General features: G+C 38.4%; 1 protein-coding gene across 6 annotated transcripts in view; it reads right to left on the bottom strand.

Annotated features, from left to right (window-relative positions):
- Nucleotides 1-21,458, bottom strand: part of PHACTR2 (phosphatase and actin regulator 2) — a 255,813-nt gene that overhangs the window by 149,459 nt on the left and 84,896 nt on the right. The window lies entirely within an intron of this gene.

Here is a 21,458-nt window from a genome sequence, read left to right on the forward strand (position 1 = left end):
ACTCTAGGGGAAACTGAAGTGAGGCTATAACAACCTTCCCCCAATCTCAAAATACCCACCATTGTCAACAGGTCCGCTTGCCCCACACAACACGCAGGAGAAAAAGGGGAGAATTGGCAGCTCACAGGGCAGTTCCTAATCAGGCACTGTCTTTACTGTTCCAGTCTTCTAGGTTTTGTTCTTTTCCCCAGCCACAGGTAAATCCCCCCCAGTTCTCGAATAGACCCCGTATGCGATCCCTCACCAGTCCCCCCCACTGCTGCCACCCTCTCTAAGTCTGCCTGAACTGGCCCTGCTCTCCTTCACCTTCCCTTCTCCAGGCACACTGGCCTCCCTTGGTTCCTCAGACACAAGCATGTCCCCAGCCCAGCTCTTCCTTCTGTGTGGAATGCTCTTCTCCTCGAATATCTGCGTGGCTTCCCTCTTTCTCATTTCATCCAAGGTCTCCCTTCAGCTAACACATTTCCATGGAGGCCTTCTCTGCCCCTACATAAAGTCGTACCTCCATGACTCTCTATTTCCCTTTATTTTGCCCCATTATGATTTCACTGATATTAAGTATCTGTTTCATTTGAATGCATGCCCACAAGGGCAGGGTCCTCGTCTATCTTCACCACTATATCCCTAGAGTCTAGACTAGGGCCTATAGCACAAGACAGGTGTGAAAGGATGAACACAGGTGAGATTGCTTCCATTTATTATAGGAATTTGAGAGGATAAAAGGTCAGTGGTTAATAGGAGGGTTTGAAGTCAGACTGTTATGGGTTCGAATCTTGTTGTTACTTATTAGCTCTGTGACCTTAGCAAGTTTTTTTTAACCTCTCTGAATCTCAGTTTCTCATCTGCAAAATGGAGATAATGTCACCTATGTGACAGAAAAGGACGTAACGAGCATATTACAACAGATATCACTTAGCACTGGTTCCTAAGTTACAATATTTCCAATTACCAATATCAGTTATCAGCAACCAGTCACCACAGAATGTTCCGCATTTTAATGGGGACCAAGAATAATTCTGTGTTTTTGTGTTGCTTTTTACCCCTTACAAAAAAACGCAACTGCTGACAAGCATGGTAAAAACTCAATCTTTACAGTCTTGCTAAAATACATTTAAAAATCCTGCAGAAGAACCTTTAAGTGGCCCACTGTGGGTGCTTAAGAAGCATCGACTATATGTTATACACAAATAATGAGTCATGGAACATTACATCAAAAACTAAGGATATACTGTATGGTGACTACCATATCACAATAAAAAACTATTATTAAAAAAAAGAAGCATCGACTATAGAGTATAAGAAAAATAATCACAGGACTGCTACATTAGCACAAACATTACAAAGAATGGGAAAATGCTGTTCTTTGCTGTTGTGAGACTAAGCGGCGGTGACACAGTTAGCATGCTGAGCAGAACTTCATGTCAAGAGAGAATAAGAGTTCTCTTGCATATTTTTTCAGCCTATTCAGATATTAGTGCTTGGGGGAAATTCCATGAGAAGCATGTTGAATGGCTTCAAATCCTCCCATATTCTTGGTTAAATTTAAAGCTGAGGTCAGAGTGCCTCTGCCCTTCTTGACATTTCAAGAAAAGTGGAATTCTAATTATCTTCTCTATTTGTTCATGAACACGGGAAAGGGAGCTGTAGTTCAAAGCTAAATCATGCAAAGGGGCACACCTTTGCAGTCCTATTGGAAAGATTAGGTTATAGCTACGAAGGGACTATATTATATCAAAATGCTTATAGGTGTGTTTGCATGTGTCTGTAAAATAAAGTTAATTAGATCTTAGAGGTCTGTCACTCATTCATTATACTATGGGTATTTGGGAACTAGTTAATTCGGTTATTTTAAAAAGTCAATTAAAAAAAGTCAATAAACTTTAAGGAGCTATCTTATGATATTAATGTTAGATAATGCTTTTTCTATTTAGAGGTTTTAAAGTAAAATACAGTTTTAATTTAAAAACAACCATTTACAGACCCAGACACTCTAACAAAATGGAAAGAAAACTCTAGATTTGGGGCTCCTCAAAGGACCCCATCTGAGTATAATCTGCATCTCTCTTGCACTTAGCCTATGACTTCAGACATATTAGATGTTTATTTATAATAAATAGAGAATGGGCTTACATTTTTAGGTATACAAATCCTTCGATCATTTCTTTTATGGTTTTGGGTATAAGTGTTGTATTAAGGAGTGACTTTCACACTCTAATGATATGAAATTACACTTTTTGGGGGGTACCTCAGTGGCTCAGTCAGTTGCGCCTCTGACTCGGTTTGGCTCAGGTCATGATCTCATGGGTCGTGAGATCGAGCCTTGCGTCAGGCTCCATCATGCTGAGTGGGGAGTCGGCTTGAGATTCTCTCCCTCTGCAACCCCCTGCCTCAGGCATATGCTCTTGCACTCTCTCTCTCTCAAATAAATAATCTTTTTTTTTAAAAGGAAATTATACTTTTTTCATATTTTCTTCTGGCAATTTTCATTTTTTATATGTAAATCTTTCGTTCATCTGTGTTTTATTTTCATACATTGCATGAGGCGGGGTATATATAGCCTCCTCCAAATTGTTAGTTAATAATACCAAACACAACTTATTATAATTTATTTGTCCTCCATTGATTTAAAGGACATAACCACAAAACAAATATTATACGGCATATACCTATATTCTCAAGAATGGAAAAGATGAAGAATTATCAATGCCAGTACAATCATTCTTAATATATTCACCAGAAGTGTTTCCCTTCCTAAGAGAAATTCACCCCTCAGTGAAACAACCTTGCCAAATGCTTTCACTATATTCACACCTTTCCTTTAGCATGGGGATGCTGGACCTGTAACATGAAATTAGAAACAGCACTTTACAACATTAAATTTAACTTAAAATAAATAACCCATGCCTTCTGTTACGAAAAAAGAAGGCTGAAGTATTCAAGAGTCCACATAAATAAATGTCATTCAAAGTCACTTGGGTCAAACATGATATAATAAAACAGATTGACAAGTGTAGCACTATGCAAAATTTCAGTGTATTTTCAGCAATCTTCAGCAAATAAGTTGAAAAATTGTGAACGTTTAATAGCTTGAAGTATCAGCTCTTTAATTTAAGGAACATTAGTTCCTTAAAACTGCATTTTATTTAGAATTCTGTTGAGTTCTTTAATGAGAAAAAAAAATTGTAATTTGAAAACCCTAGGGTAGGCAGATGTTTATTCCTTGATCTGAAGTCATGTTGCCTCTAATCTCTTTTCATATCCAGCAAGCAACATGACATGAGGGGCGAATAGGGGCTTGCACAAAGGAGAAACAAATTGTAATAGATGACTTCTTTCCAGTGCTTTATTTAATAGCAATGCATCATGGAAACAGAACACTAAATTGCTGCTTGTAAACTAAATGTGCATTTCAAGTAAAACATTCAACATTCTAAAGAGCTAGATTAAAGATACCTAGTGGTTTGACTTTAAATGGTAAACAAAGGTAGAAATTAAATGTCATTATCTAGATTTGAACATTTATGAACCCCATCCATAGTGAGCTCTATATTTTTACCTCTGTTTATCTCTAGTGATATCACTGCTTTGTGGAACTAAATTTCCAAATTCATAGAAGGTATATTATCTATGAGTTAGATATAGACGAATATAACAATTTATTATAATCAATTGACAGAAGATTGTTATAACCAATAACCTGACTCCACAATGGGATGGTATCAAACATCACTAAATTCCAAATTGAGCTAAACCCAAATGTTAATTATTTTTGGAATACCAATCAACCAGTTTTCATAAGGAATCTGTTCACAGTGTGATACAATCCGTTGATTTTTTTAAACTACTTCTGAATTGGGCCGCCAGAACATTCTCCAAATAGAAGCGATGGTAAATTTGGTTTGAGATTATATCTATTCCAATACAATTCTGAAGCCAATCAAGAAGTCAGTGGGCAAATTATTTATGAATTATTGGCCCTAAAAAAAGACCTGTTTCAGCAGAAATTTCTATAAATTGCTCACCAATGATGTCTGCAAAATAATGACGTATTCAATTTATTATTATATATGCAACATAAAATGTTGTTAAAATTAACTCCAAAATAATTTAGAATGAAATCAACTGAAATATAATACGAACTGAGTCTTTTCTTCTCTATTGTCATGAGCCATCTTGATGCCCCTGAAAAATTCTGAAGCAAATTAATAGGGAACAAACTGTATTAGTTTGCTAGGGCTTCCATAACAAAGTGCCAGCCTCATCTCCTGGCTCATCTCTCTTCCATTTCTACACTTCAGATAAACAGCGAGTTGCTCTCCTTGGGTGTCTCATCTGGGCTTTAGCCTGAGACTCTTATTCTGTTCTGTTAGACTCTGAGTCTCCTGGTTAACTCCACTCATCTGTCCATCCTTTGGGTTTTAGCTCAAGAGTCATGCTTCTAGGAAGTGTTCTGACCCAACAAATCTGTGTTAGATGCCTCTTCTATGGGAATTCATGGCACCATATACTAGCAGATCCATATAAGCAAAGATAAAATTAGAATCAATGGAGCAAAATGAGGATATTAGTAACAAGTTGTCATCTGTCTAGGAACCAGAACATATTAGCACTGTGGTCGCCATGTTGACTTCTAAGCTAACTGCACTGTAGTCAGAGAATGTTTACTGCCTCAAAGCAATCTTCTAAAGTTCTGAACATTTCTTTTGTGACGTAGTGAACAGTCAATGTTTGTGTATGTTCCACGTGTGCTTAAAAGGAAAATATAAGATGTATACATATCTATTTGATCAATTAGATGAAGCTTGTCAATCACGTTACTCAACTCATCTCTATCCTTACTCATGTTGGAGTATTCTGCATCCATCATCAGCTGGAGATTTAGTAATAACTCTCACGATGACTCCGGTTTTCACCAGAACGATCAATTCTTTCAGAAGGGGCCAAATAGCATTGAGATATCAAAAGTGAAAATAGGTGATCTACATGGGCATAAAACAAAGTGGGAATTCAAGGTAATTCTCTTTTCCTTGTTTCACTTATAAAGTGACACGGAATACATTTTTACTTAGTAGTTTTTCAGATGTTTTGAGCAACGCTAACATTGTTGGTATAAATATAAACTCCCAATGTGATGAAACTAAATATTAAGGCTCTTTTGACTATATACGGTTCTGTTATGTTTGTTTGACAATGTAACATTACTACAGGCACATCTCATCCATTAACTTGTTTTAGAAAAACAGATCTTCTTCAGAGTACTTTGCAGCGGTAGTTGTAAGATGAGGCACATCACTGATGGCTCATAAAAGCAGAAAGATATAATGATTCAAAAATTATTCAGTTAAACAGTGGACAGTGTTTAAAAAGCCATTCAATATTATGCAGATTCAACAGACTGTATCAAGCCTTGGCTGAAGCTTTTGATGCTACACAGAATAATTTTACTTCTTTACACCTAGGCACTGAGAAAATTATAACGAAAGAGATAATATCATTCTTCGTTGTTGGGGAGAAGCTACAAACTACCTAAATTACAATTTTGGAACAGAATAAATGATGTAAACTACTGATTAGTAAGGACTAATATGAAATCAAACTAGAAAATGGACAGAGTAGAACAAAGAGATTTATCCATGCTACCAGAAAGAGCAATGCACAATGACACTTGTACTCCCTATGCAAAAACATGGGCTGTGGATTGGGTAGTCTTACTATGCTTGAAGGAAAAGTGTGGCAATTCTGCCTGCTAAGTAAGCATTCACCTTCTAACTTGTCTGTTCTTTTTTAAAGTATGTAGGAGAAGGAAGGGAAGAACGAAGGGGGGGTAAACAGAAGGGGAATGAACCATGAGAGACTATGGACTCTGGGAAACAAACTGAGGGCTCCAGAGGGGAAGGGGGTGGGGGATTGGGATAGGCCAGCGATAGGTATTAAGGAGGGCATGTATTGCATGGTGCACTGGGTGTTATACGCAAGTAATGAATCATGGAACACTACATCAAAAACTAAGGATATACTGTATGGTAACTAACATAAGATAATAAAAAATTATTATTAAAAAAATAAAGTATGTATTTTGTATTTTTACTTAAGCTAATACATATTTGAGAGGACTACTTAATATAATTGAAAACTTAATTCAGAATTGGTATAACTATCTTAATCATAGTTTTACTTCTAGCTTTGAGATAGGGACAAGAGTGTCATATGTGTATATACATCTCAGATGCTCTGGTGCATATTCTATTAGTTTTATGTAAGACTCTATTATAAATGCACACTATAATCTGGGAGTCCTTTTTAAATTTCTGTCACTTATTATTGTCAGAACTCTTATAGAAGCATCTCATCAAAACCTTGCACTGACTCTCCATTCTACCCAGAGTAGAATGTCCAGTGACCTACAAAGCCTTACATGAACCCCCAACCCTTCTCCATCTTTGATTCCCATCCCCAGATCTTTGCTCCAGCCTCAAAGTCCTCTTCGCTGTTCCTCAAAGAATGCATTCTTCATTCAGAGACTGTTCACTTGCTATCCTTTCTATCTGGAATGCTCCTTAACAAATCACCATGATTATCATCATTGTCCTATTTGATAGCAATGATCTTTTAACCAATTTTTACCTTGATCAGTGTATATCTCGATTGAAATATTTGAGCAATTGGTCAGGTTACATATTCAGCAGTTTCCTTAATTTCTGGTTCTACTTGGTTTGCAAATCCAAGCTCACAAATATAAGTCACTGGGAATTACAGCAAGTCTTTCATGGCTCTGCCAGGTGGGAGTAAATATTAAAAACAAGGATAGAGACAGGAATTTTGTCTTCACCAAAGCACTTGTCATTCAACAATTTTGACAAAGGAATTTTTTAGACACTTTTTTTCTGTTTCCCATATACCCACTAACCATGCAAATGGCCCTTTAATGGTCCTTTTTATGGCACCAACCTTGTGCAAGTCATTATTTCTAGAATTTTTTTCCTGCTTCTTTGTAAACCATAACAGTGATTACTAAATTTGTGACTGGCTACCAAGCTTTCAGAAATATTATAACTACATCTTCTTTTGCTACGAGGAGGGCCTCTGTACTTGTATATTTTTCTCCATCTTTACTGAAATAATTCATCAACTATATACTAAAAATATTATTTTGACCTTCTTCTGGAAACATGTGATTGTTTTACTCGAAATGTCATGGTCTTTGTTTGAAATTGACATGAAAGCTTTGCTGGCTTTGCACCACTTGTGGCAGACAGGTAATAAGGGGGTCCTCCTGGTGGCTGCCTCCTGTATTCAAACCTTTGTGTAATCCCCTCCCTTGAGTATGAGTGGAATCAGTGACCTGCTTCTAATGAACAGAACATGGCAGAGATGACTGGGTACCACTCCCATGACTATGTTATCCTCTGTGGCAAAGGAGATGGGGTTTTTCTTCTGTGATTATGTTATATTCTATAGGACTTCTGCTTTGACAGCTTATCTGCTTTAGAGTCTTGCTTTCCTTGCTGGCTCTGAAAAAGCAAGCTGCTATAGGTCCCAGAGCAGCAAAGATCTGAATTATGCCAACAACCAGGGTGAGACTGAAGCAGACCCTTCCCTGGTTGAGCCTCCGGATGCAAACCAGCCCTGGCCAACGACACCTTGATTGTAGCCTTGTAGAGGACCCAACTAAGTTGGGCCTGGACTCCAGATGCATGAAAACTGTGAGATAATTAATGTGTGTTGTTTTAAGTTGTTACATTTGTGGTCATTTTTTATAAGGCATAGAAAATGAATACTCTACTGTTGTGCAAAAATGTATCACTGAGAACATCTTAAAGACTAGAAACAGATGGACGAACCAGCCCAAGATAATTGAAACATCATTGTTATGTTTCCTACAATGGTTGCAAACAATAAAAATGGTTAACTTAAACAGAAAAGTAATTAATTGGAAGGATATTGGGCAGCTCATGGATCAAGGTCAGGGCAAGAACAAGGGAACAAGGCACAGTAAAGATCCCTCAGGAGAACCACCTGTTTAGGACACTGCCCCTTGCAATGCCACTGTAGGACACCACATTGGTCTTTCATGCTGCTGGATCCCACAGCCTCTGGACACTCCCTACCCACAACCGGGTGCTCAACTGTCCCAACCATCATGAAAAATCTCTAACAAACCTTTGCCTTATGGCAACTGTCCAGGTTAAAAATCTGGAGCAAGTGCATCTGATGGTGATAACTAGGCCACATGCCCAACTGCTGACTGCCAGCGGATGGGAGCATCTGATCCACACTCAGCTAGAATTTAGTTCCCCCAAATAAGAAAGTCACTCAGGTATGAGACAGCCCAAAGGACTTGAATTTATACTTTAATGAATTAGTCTGGAGTCATTCATCTATTTTTGTGAACTGAGTACATATCACGGCCCAAAAGATATAAGAAGCAAATTTCATAATGAAAACAATAATTCACAAATGACCTGCAAATTCATTGTGTATGACAAAATACAAGCATACCTCATTTTATTGTGCTTTGCTTTATTGCACTTCACAGATAATTGTGGTTTTTGCAAATTCAAGGTTTGTGGCAACCCTGCTTTGAGCAAGTCTATCAGCACCATTTTTCCAATAGTATTTGCTCATTTCTTGGCTCTGTGTCACATTTTGGTAATTCCTGCAGCATTTCACACTGTTTCCTTATTATTATATTTGTTATGGTGACTTGTGACCAGTGATCTTTGATGTTACTATTGTAATTGTTTTGGGGAGCCATGAGGTAGGCCCATATAAGACAGTGAACTTAATAAATGTTGTGTGTGCTCTGGCTGCTTCACTGATTGGCCATTGCCCCATCTTTCTCGCTCTTCTTGGGTCTCCTACTCCCTGAGACACAACAATATTGAAATTAGTGCAGTAGAGTGCAGAAGAGTTGTGTGGCTCTCATTTTTAACCAAAAGCTAGAAATGATTAAGCTTAGTGAAGGAGGCGTGTTGACAGCTGAGACAGCAAAAGCTAGGCGTCTTCTGCTAAACAGTTAGCCAAGTTGTGAATGCAAAGGAAATGTTCTTGGAGGAGATTAAAAGTGCTACTCCAGTGAACAGATAAATAATAAGAGGGCAAAACAGCCTTACTGTTGATAGAGAGAAAGTTTTAATGGTCTGGGTGGAAGATCAAACCAGCTGCAACACTCCCTTAAGCCAAAGCCTAATCCGGAGGAAGGCTCTAACTCTTCAATTCTGTGAAGGCTGGAAGAAGTAAGGGGCTACAGAAGACAAGTTTGAAGCCAGCAGAGGCTGGTCCATGAGGCTTAAGGAAAGGAATCATCTCCATAACATAAAAGCGCAGGGTAAAGCAGCAAGTGCTGATGCAGAAGCTGCAGCAAGTTCTCCTGAAGATCTAGCTCAGATCATTCATGAAGGTGGCTACACTAAACGACAGATTTTCAATGTAAACAAAACAGCCTTACATTGGGAGGAGATGCCATCTAGGACTTTCACAGCTAGAGAGGTGAAGTCAATGTCTGGCCTCAAAGCGTCAAAGGACAGGTTAACTTTCTTGTTAGGGACTAATGCAGCTGACGACTTTAAGTTGAAGCCAATACTCACTTACCATTCTGAAAATACACTGGCCCTTAAGAATTATGCCACATCTGCTCCGCCTGTGCTCTGTAAATGGAACAGCAAAGCCTAGATAACAGCACATCTGTTTACAACGTGGCTTACTGAATATTTTAAGTCCACAGTTGAGACCTACTACTCAGAGAAAAAGATTCCTTTCAAAATAGTACTGCTCATTGGCAATGTACCTGGTCACCCAAGAGCTCTGTTGGAGATCTACAATAAGATTTATGTTGTTTTCATGCCTGCTAACACAACATCCATTCTGCAGCTCATGGATCAGAGAGTAATTCTGACTTTCAAGTCTTATTATTTAAGAAATATATTTTGTAAGGCTATAGGGATTCCTCTGATGGAGTCTGGGCAAAGTAAATTGAAAACTTTCTGGAAAGGATTCACCATTCTCGATGCCATTAAGAACATTTGTGATTCATGGAAAGAGGTCAAAATAGCAACATGAGCAGGAGTGTGGAAGACGTTGATTCCAAACCTCATGGATGACTTTGAGGGGCTCAGGATGTCAGTGGAGGAAGTAACCACAGATGGGGTGGAAGAAGCAAGAGAACTAGAATTAGAAGTGGATCCTCAATATATAAACTAATCGCTGTAATTTCATGATAACACTTGGAATGGATGAGGAGTTGCTTCTTATGTATGAGCAAAGAAAGTGGTTTCTTGACATGGAATCTACTCCTGGAGAAGATGCCATGAAGACTGTTGAAATGACAACAAAAGATCTAGAATATACTACATAAACTTAGTTGATAAAGCAGTGGCAAAGTTTGAGAGGATTGATTCCAATTTTGAAAGAAGTTCTGTGGGTAAAATTCTATTAAATAGCATCACACGTTAGCGAGAAATCATTTGTGAAAGTAAGAGTCAATTGATGCGGCAAACTTCACTGTTGTCTTGTTTTAAGAAATTGCCACAGCCACGCCAACCTTCAGCAACCACACCCTGAGCAGTCAGCAGCCAAGGTAAGACCCTCCCCCAGCAAAAAGATTATAACCAGTTGAGAGCTCAGATGATGGTTTAAAGTAAACATAACTTTTACATGCACCGAGGAACCAAAAAATTCAGTTAACTTGCTTTATTGCAGTATTCACTTTATTGTGGTACTCTGGACCCCAACTACAATATCTCTGAGGTGTGCCTATACACCATGTTGAACACATGTTAGCCAAGATGAACTAACACATGGGCAATGTTTCAAGATGTGACAATTGTGGCGCCTGGCTGGCTCAGTCAGTAGAGCACGTGACTCTTAATCTTAGAGTTGTGGGTTCAAGCCTCACGTTGTGTGTGGAGCCTACTTAAAAATAATAATAAATAAATACATGACAATTATTAAGAAAGAAATGGGATTTCTGTAAAAATCATAATTAATCTTGTATTTTAAATTGGTGAACCAAATGGTATAATCACACTTTTCTTGAAAACCAACCGCCTACACATTGTGTGATGGACCACAGATGACCTTAAGTGATATTCTGAATGCTCTTTGAGAAACACTGATATAAAGTATTCGGAAATAGGCTGCAACATATATGGCAAGTAATATATAGTAAAGGTGATAGTTCAAATGAATCATAAAATTAATGAATAGTGTGAAGAAATACACTGGTAAAGAAAATAAATGAGAATCCTTACATCACTCCTTGCATAAAAATGCATTTCATATATATAACAAAATACATATAACATTTCATATATATAGCAAAATATACCTAAGATTTCTTATATATATATCAATCACAAAAGAGAAATCATAAAAGTAATAGAGAAAAGCATGGTTCAATTTTAAAAAAACAAATTAGGAATGGGACAACTTTTCTAAATGAGATACAAAACCCAGAAGACTTTAAAAGCTTTATAAAGGTTATTAGAGAAATAAAAAAGTTCTGCATTTGTACCATTTATGAAAAGGCATAACACCCTTAATATAAAGAGCTATCATAAATCAAAGAGAAAACCCTAGAGTATAATGGGTCAATGTCATGAATAATGAAGAGATTGGTCACAGAAAATAAGTACATGTGACAAGGACTAAACAAAAACAAATTAAAACTGTATGGTGACTAACATAATATAATAAAAAATTTTTTAAATGAAAAAAACAATAATTAGAAATTATTTTTCACCTCTGGGTTGTCAAGAAATAAAAAATCTGATAATATCAATTGTTGCTGAGGAGGGGGGAAGGACACTCTCATATATTGTTTGTGCTAGTGTAAGTTGATCGAAAGCTTTAGAAGGACAACTTGGCAGTATCTGTCAAAAATTAAAGAGCATGTTCCTTTTGATCTCACAATTTCACTTCGAAGACTTTGTCCTGTAGACAAATTTAAGTCAACGAAGATTTCTGAATATGTGTGCTTTGGGTGGTGTTTTTATAATAGAACACACACATACAAACACAAACATCCTAAATGCCACCCCCCCCAGAAAACGAACTGGTTAAATACACTTGGGAATGTCCCAGTAATGGAAATGTATTTAAAATATCCATACACTTCCAGTTATAAAATAAATACTCAGGGAGATGAAAAGTACAGCATAGGAAATATAGTCAATAATATTGTAATAAGTTCGTATGGTGACAGAGGGTAATGGTGAGCATTGCATAATGTATAGAATTGTGGAATCACTATGTTGTGCCCCTGAGACTAATAAAACATTGTATGTCAGCTATACTTCAATAACAAAAATATTTAAAAGTCCATAATACCAATAGGGACAGACAGCCAACAGATGTTTTTAAAGTTAAAAATCGTTACGTAAGGGGTGCCTGGCTGGCTCAGTTGGAAGAGCATATAACTCTTGATCTCAGGGTTGTGAGTTTGAGCCCTGCATTGAGTGTATACTCACGAATAAAATCTTTTTAGAAAAATTACTGTTATGTAACTATACATATAATCCAATTTGGGCTAAAAAAAGAAAATATATACTCTATGTAAGTGAATAACACTTGCTATCTGCAAATAACAAGAAAGTAGACAGGATAAATGTCATATGTTTGCATATATAAGAACCTGTCCACCAGCTTAATGATAACAGTAAATCTAAAAAAGATTCAATTTCCTTCACGGCAGATAAATGTTCTGTGCATAAAAATTACTTTAATTTCTATGGTTATCTAAATTAGTTTGTTCTTCCTTTAAAAAATGAGAAAAAGATTTAAAATATTGATGCATTAGATTTAAAATGCCCTGTTAATTTGTGACTATAAGATCCCATGGGGACCAGACCCTGTTTTATATGTGCTGCAATATCTGTTTTCTTTGCCAGCCACATCCAACGAGCAAATATTTGTGGCATGCAAATCACCCAGGATCTGCCTGCAGCAATCTGCACATGCCCAGCTGCACACTCATCAGCTTGACACCTTATAATACAGATGCTGTTGGCCTTTATCAGCTTTGGCACGAATCCAAGGCTCATTCTCCAGTGGAATAGACAAGAGATAAATCATTGAACTGGCTCAGCCTGGCTATCATCAGACTCCTTTGTTGTGAACACTTCTCATACAGTGAACACAAACTGATCAGCAGCCTGAGTCACAGCTGGCCTCAAGACCTCAATTTAAAAATCCAACCAGCTCTTCTTCAATAGCCTCTGAGTATGTAAGTACCATCTTCAAATATATAGACTATTATATATCAAAATGAAAGAATGCAAGTTTCATTTTCAGCCAAGTTGCCCTCTCATCAAATGAACAGGACTAAGTGTTCTCATTCTAGCAAGATCGGACAGCAGGAGAATAGATTTGTTTAATTACAGTCTTTGCAGAGAATGGTACATTCTTAAGTGACAACTTTCTAGAAGAGAACTTAAAACATATTAAGATGTTCCTTGAAAGGGGTTCTAGTGCAGTAACTATAATGTTATTATTGGGTTATTTGCAAGGAAAAAAGAAATCTTGTTCCTAAAATTATCACATAGGTAAGCATGAGACTTGGAATTTAAAATTTTCTATATGAGATTCTCTTACTTTCTCAGTGAAGACCTGTCTACAGGCATACTTGTGCTCACTAATGTTTTCTAAAAGTAGAAATGAAATACAATGGTCATAGTCATTTCATGATACTGCCTTTGTTTTTAAACCAATACTCTTTCTACTTCAATCTCAAACCTATATTTCATCTTAAAAAGAACAACTGGAGCCTGGGTGGCTCAGTTGGTTAAGTGTCCAGCTCTTGATTTTGGCTCAGGTCATGATCTCAGGGTTGTGAGATCAAGCCCCACACTGAGCTCTGTGCTGGGCATGAAGCCTGCTTAAGATTCTCTCTCTCTCTCTCTGTCTCTCCCTCTGTCCCTCCCCTCCTCTCCTCCCTCTCTCTCTTCTACTCTTAAAAAAAAAAAAAAGATGAAGAACTGGACATCCATTTGCAAAGAAAGAAAGAAAGGAAGGAAGGAAAGAAGGAAGGAATAAAGAAAGAAAGAATGAATGAATGTATGCACAGATCTTACACCCTTTGCAAAAATTAACTCAGAATGGATCATGCACCTAAATGTAAAACAAAAACTATAAAACTCCTGGCAGATAAAAAAGAGAAAATGGGGGTGACCTTGGGTACGGTGATAATTTTTTAGACACAGCACCAAAGGTATGACCCATAAAAGAAATAATTGATAAGCCAGACTTCATTAAAATTAAAAACATCTGCTCTGTGAGGGGCACCTGCCTGGCTCAGTCCGTGGAGCATGTGACTCCTGATCTCATAGTCATGAGTTCAAGCCCCATGTTGGGTGTAGAGATTAAATAAATAAATTAAATAAATAATAAGCTTAAATAAATAAACTTTCAAATATTAATAAATAAAACTTTTAAAAACTATGAAATTTGTGCTCTGTGAAAGACAATGCCAAGAGAATGAGAATACAAGCCACAGTCTGGGAGAAAATATTTGCAAAGGACACATCTGATAGACGACTGTTAACCAAAATATACAAAGAACTCCTAAAACCCAACAATGAGAAAATGAACAACCTGATTTAAAAATGGGCAAAAGATCTGAACAGACACCTCTCCAGAGAAGACATACAGACGGCAAGTAAACATATGAAAAGATGCTCCTCATCATATGTCATTAGGGAACTGCAAATTAAAACAACGAGGTATCCTACACACCTATTAGACCAGTCACAATACAAAACACTAAGAGCCCCTGATGCTTTTGAGGATGGGAAACAACAGAGACTCTCATTCATTGCTGGTGGGAAGGCAAAAATAGCACAGCCACTTAAGAAGACAGTTGGACAATTTCTTACAAAACTGAATACGCTCTTACCATACAAGCCAACAATCGTGCTCCGTAGTATTTACCCAAATGAACTGAAAACTTATGTTCACACAAAAGTCTGCACATGGATGTTTACGGCAGCTTTATTCATAATTGCCAAAAGCAGGAAGCAACCAAGATGTCTTTCAATAGGTGAATGGATACATTAACTGTGGTACATCCAGAGAGTGGAATATTATTCAGTGTTAAAAACAAATCGGCTGGAGCGCCTGGGTGTCTCAGTCGGTTGAGCATCCGACTCTCAGCTCAGGTCTTGATCTCAGGGTCGTGAGCGGACCCAGCATGGAGCCCATTTAAAAATAATAAAATAAAAAGAAATGAGCTATCAAGCCATGAAAAGACACGGAGGAAACCTAAATGCACATTACTAATTTAAAGAAGCCAGTCTGAAAATATGACATTCTAGAAAAGGCAAAACTATGGAGACAGTATAAAGAGTAGTGGCTGCTAGGGTTAAAAGGGCGGGAGGAATAGACAGAGTACAGAGGATTTTTAGGGCAGTGAAACTATTCTATATGACATCACAATGATGAATACATGTCATTACACATCTGTCAAAACATCATCAAGAGTGAATCCCAATGTAAACTATAGATTTCAGGTGATAATGATGTGTTAATGTAGGTTCACCGAGTGCAACCAGTGGATCACTCTGGTGGGGGATGTCGACCGCAGGGACAGTTGCATGTGTGTGGAGGCAGGGGCATATGGGAACTCTTTGTACCGTCTGCTCAATTTTGCTGTGAACATAAAACCACTCTAAAAAATGGATTATGAATTTTAAGAAGTTAAACATTCAAAGTTCTTTATTTGCTAATATTTATAAATTCTAGCTAAACTTTCAGTAACTTGGATAGGTATCTAAATAGGGTTTTTTAAAAAAATATAAATACTTAGGTAAACTACAGATACCCAGAATAAGTTATAAAAACATGCTTATTGTCCCCCAAATAGAAGCTGTCTAAAGAACAATATTATGCAGACCTCAAAAAAGCAACCTTTTCTAGGTGAGTTTTAGTCAGTGCTGAAGATGGGGAAAAGAAACAGCTTAAGTTTCTCCTTTTGGTGGTTAGTGTACTTTTACTTTTCTAATTCCGGGAAAATGCACAGTGAGCATTATTGGCTTAGCATCAGGTCAAGGGAGGGTCAGGGTGAGGTGGGTTTGGGGGTGCAGGCAGGCCTAGGAAGTGAGTCATCTCAGTCCCTTTCTCAGGCTTCAAAGCCTAATTTGTGTGAATGTGTTGTTGGCTTATTTCCATCACTACTTTTTTTCTCATATTAGTTTCAACTTTCCAGAATAAATGACATTGTACCATAACAGCGATGGATTCATAACCCTAGAAATGGAAGAAATTTGATTTTTAAAAAATGGCACTGCAGGGGCACCTGGCTGGCTCAGTCAGTAGCGTACATGACTCTTGATGTCAGGGTTGTGAGCTCGAGCCTCAGGTTGGGTGTAGAGATTACCTACAAATAAAATCTTAAAAAAAAATGGCACTGCAGAATAAAGACTCTCAGGGTTTCCATTATTTTTGTGCTTTTCTCCTCACTCTGTTTCTCAAAAATGCTTTGTAGAGTGTGTGCCCTTTATGAGAAAATTAACATTTCTAAGATGTACAAAGAGTTCCAAGGACCGGGCTGCAAATTTGTCTTTGTTGATGAGACCCAGTTTGTGGGATTTGGAAATGAAGCTGGACATTAGCTAGATTTGTGTCCTTGTCTTCTCCCTATTACAACGAGAAAGTCTTCATTTCAATGTAGTACAGAGTGAATAGGTGTACCATTGGCACAGGACCACTGCCGGTGATGTGGATGGAGCCAGGAAGGGGGAAGAAACCCACTTTCCTTGTAGAAGCTTAAGTCTCCTTGAAGTGACTCCATGCACGGAGAGTTAGATATGGCATACACCCCCCTTTATTAAAGCCTAATATGGGGGTTCAATTTTTGCATGAAATACTTTAACTCCTTATGACTTTCAACAAAAGGGCTGGTACAGAGGGAGAGAAGAAAGGATTTGTGGTTGAATGCATTGCTATAGCTTGTTAGCTTGTGTTGCTTAAAGCAACCACTGAAAACATGATTTGCATGGGGCATTGGTTATGAAGAAGACCTATGAGTAACTTGTGAGAGAGATACAGGGTTGAAAAGATCCCTTCATTGCTGCCCCAAGTGAATTAGGTATGCCTGAGTTTCGATTCAACAAAGGAATTTACTTTGCCTTACCAAGAGTGTTGTACAAGTGGAATTCATCCTTATGATCTTCATTTATTTTAAAAATAATGTGTCAGGAATGGGGCTTTACAAATATTAACTCATGTAACTTATGTAACAGCCCCATTACGGGTTAACGATAGCTGTTTACGGAGTCGAAAATGGTTATCACAAGATTTTTAACTTAGTTTTGAGTCATAATTAGGGAATAAATGTGCCAGATTAGTAATAAAAATTGGGTAAAATTAGAACTTGATATACAGTATTTACAGAGATCTTTAATTTCAAAGATTTGGTGTATTAACGTGTTATTTCTTAAATTTCCTCTAAAATTAGACAGACTTAATATGCTTGCGTGTGCCTTCCTAGCCATACTTCATTTTCTCAATGTTTATATCCATACCAATAAGAAACATTTTTAAACAACAGTAAAATAAAGACTTTAATTATTTAATCTTAAAGAATATTTGTAAATACTCATTTTAGTATCATAAGAAAGACTCAAATCCCGTTATTGACATTATTTTGGTCAGGTACCCAAGACTTGCATCTTCCTCTTGCCACAGACGTTACCTTAACAGAAAATGCAAACCACAAGAAGGTGGAAATATGCCAGCAGAAATTCTGTCCGCTGCTTTTCAGAGGTCAGCTCATATTGTGCTGTCTGCTCGCTCACAAGGCCTCTGATGCCACATACTACAGATGGCACATTTTACAGGTTGTTTCCAGCAATGAATAACACATTATAGAGAACACTCTAGATGAAGCTAAGCAGCAGTCTGAACACTCCTTTAATTTGAATTTCATTATCTCAGGGCTGAGAATTCTTGTCCTGGAAGAGCGCACTGCTCTGTTTTGGGCTCCCTTTCAATAAGTGTCTCCTTGGAATTTCTTCTTCCCCTTGGCAGCACACTCAACAAGTAAACACCAGCACAGTACTTATACACGGGACACAACACTTCAAGCGAAGGGCCACCTACACAAGGGAGCCTACTCACGCCCCATAAGGTGACTAGTAAAATCTTCAGCCTCCTCATACCCACAGGTCTCACTCATCTGGATCACCTTCCATGCCCATACTCAAGGATGTTCAGGGGAGGCACCATTTTGATGCCGAACTGTACTTCTCCATCACAGAGAGGTACCAGTTACTTTGGAATAAAGCCCAAATTACCTAATTTAATATTTAGCTGATTCCCTGCCAAAAGTGGGGCTTGATATAAATTCAAATGCTGAAACTCCACTTGTTTTTAAAAATACCGCTGGAAGGAAAATTTAGACTTTAGCAGAAATATGTTCTGCTCTTTCTGCGATGGTAGAATTCTGTCCCTCTTAGCAGAACTGGATGGCCACCTTCTAATTTTTTTTTTTCCCACAGAGATGTCTGGGAAAAGGATGTATGATCATATAACAGACCAATATTCATACTTGGAATTAGAGAATCTTGTTATTCTATGGGCTTCCCTAAGAACCCTATACAATTACACCTCCCTCACTTATAATGTAACTATCACCACCACCTTCTATACTGACTGGGCATGTGCTTTGCTCTATTAAACACTGGGCCTAAAGAGATCAGTGAGGTCGTCTTTGCCCTCAAGGATTTGCAGTTCAACAAAACTTTTACCTCCCTTCCCATTGGCCAGGATGGAAAGAGAAAAAAACCCGAATAACCCAAATACAGCCTAGCGACAGTTGACATTAGCACTGCTAAAGAAATCAGACTGCTCCAGCAAGAAAGACCACCGTGATAGGCTGAATAAGCAACCCCTCCACTCCCAGATAGATACATCCTGATCCCTAGAACCTGTAGATCCTTCCATGGCAGAAGTCACTTTACCAATGTGACTAAATTAAAGATCTTGAGGTGAGAACATCCTGGATGATCTGGGTGGGTCCAATCTCATCACAAGAGTCCTTGTAAGGGGAAGGCAAGAGGGCTGGAGTTGGAGGGAGAAGACGCAGGGACAGGAGCAGGTTTGGAGAGGAGAGCGTGTTATGCTGCTGGCTTTGAAGATGGAGAAAGGAGCCACATGCCAAGGACTGTGAGTGGCCTCTACAGGCCAGTTTTAAAGGCAAGGAATGGATTTCTCCCCTAGAACTTCCAAAGGAATGCAGCCCTGCCCACACATTTAGACTTCTGGCCTCCAAAACTGTAAGATAATAAATTTTTGTTGCCCTAAGCCACTAAGTTTGTAGCAATTTGTTACAGCAACAATAGGAAATAAATCTAGACATGCTACAGACCCAGAAGCTAGATCTGGTTCGCAGCACAAGGGACAGATAAACTTGATCCTTAGAATTCTTTTTTTTTTTTTTAGATTTATTTATTTATGGGGGGCGGGGCCAAGGGAGAGGGTGAGGGGAAGCAGACTCCCTGCTGAGGGCTGAGCCCCACATGAAACCAAGAGTCAGATGCTTAATCAACTGAGCCACCCAGGCACCCCAATAAGATTGGTTTTTGAACGATCATGCCATCACTTACACAGCGGAATGAGTAGTCTGCCTAAAATCAGTTCGATTGTGAGGGGCTTCACTTACAGCTCAGAACATTTTTCTAACTTGGAATTGCCGGGAAAGAAGATATACAAATGGCCAAGAAGCACAAGAAAGAAAGCTCAACGTCATCAGTCATAGGGAAATACAAATCCAACTGCAATAAGATACTATTCCACACCCACTGGGATGGCTGTGACTAAAAAACACAGAAAGTAACAAGTGTTGGTGAGGATGTGCACACATGGGAACCTCATATATTGCTGGTAGGAGTGCAAAATGGTGCAGCCACTGTGGGAAACAGTCTGGCAATTCCTTAAAAAGTTAAGCCGAGTAACGACATGACCCAGCAGACCCAGCAATTCTACTTTTAGAAGAAGTGAAAAGAGGTCCTCAAACAAACACATGTACACAAGTGTTCACAGTAGGACTACTCACAACAGCTAAGTGGTGCAAACAACCCAGATGTCTATCAGTGGAAAAATGGCTCAACAAAATGTGGTCTGTCCGTACAGTGGAATATTATTCGGCCCTAAAAAGAAACGGAGTACTAATACGCACTACAGCGTGGATGAACCTGAAAAACATTATACTAAGTAAAAGGTCATATATTGTGTGATTCCATGTATAGGAAATATCCAGAATAAGTAAATCCATAGAGGCAGAAAGCAGACTGGTGTTTTCAGGGGTGGGGGTGGAGGGGGTGGAGAGAAGGGATGATTGCATTAATGGGTGCAGAGTTTTCTTTTGGGTTATGAAAAGATTTTGGAACTAGACAGAGGTGGTTGTTGTACAACACTGTGAATGTACTAAATACCACCAAATTGTACACTTTTTTTTTTTTTCTAAATACACGCTCCACACCCAGTGTGGAGCCCAACACGGGGCTTGAACTCACGGCCGTGAGATCAAGACCTGAGCTGAGATCAAGAGCCGGCTGCAAATTGACTGAACCCCCCAGGCGCCCCCTGAATCGTACACTTTAAAATGGTTAATTTTGTGCAAATTTCACCTCAATTAAAAAACGAAATTTTTTTTTTAAAGACGAGGAAAGCCTGTCTTGAATTGTCCAAGGCATCTACACAGTGGCATAGTATGCTGCCTTTGGCTAGGTGCTCCATAATATTTATGAAATTGAACGGTAGAAAATATTCATGCCCCGCAAGTAAATTTATTTTTTGGAATTAGTCAAGACATTCTAGGCCAAGTCAGCTGAATCAGGTGGTTATCAAATGGAGTCATGCCATCTTAGTTTTGAAAGAATAAAGTGTAACTACACAGTAAAAGACTGCTGTCAGAAACACATTTCCCTCCACCTGGCAAGCGTGAACTTGGTTTTCAAACACTCCAGCCTAAATGTCACCTCCCCTTGGAGCTTCCCTTACCTTGCCAAGTGGAGCTTACCTCCTGGGCCTCCCACCTTAAACAGTTCATGGCTACCTAAGCGCTTCCAGTTCTATAACTTCTCTGTCTTCCCCATAACGGTGTCAGCTCGAAGGAAAGCAATGGCTCTAATTTATTGACCTACACTTAACAAGAAGCACCATGTTGGCGGAGAGAAGGCTTCGCAAATGTTTGTCCAGCGACAGAATGAATGAACTCATGAAAAACCAAATGAATAAAGTTTTGTTCTGGCTTGTGAACTGGCTCCAAAGACAATTCTAAAATTAAATTCCAAACTTGTTTGGAGTAATATCAACATTCTGAAATGAATGCAATTCTTTTTTTTTTTTTTTTTTTTAAGATTTTATTTATTTATTTAACAGAGAGAGAAAGACAGCCAGTGAGACAGGGAACACAGGCAGGGGGAGTGGGAGAGGAAGAAGCAGGCTTCCCAGTGGAGGAGCCT

This window comes from Ursus arctos, unplaced genomic scaffold (assembly GCF_023065955.2).
Source record: "Ursus arctos isolate Adak ecotype North America unplaced genomic scaffold, UrsArc2.0 scaffold_13, whole genome shotgun sequence".
Lineage (NCBI taxonomy): Eukaryota > Metazoa > Chordata > Mammalia > Carnivora > Ursidae > Ursus > Ursus arctos.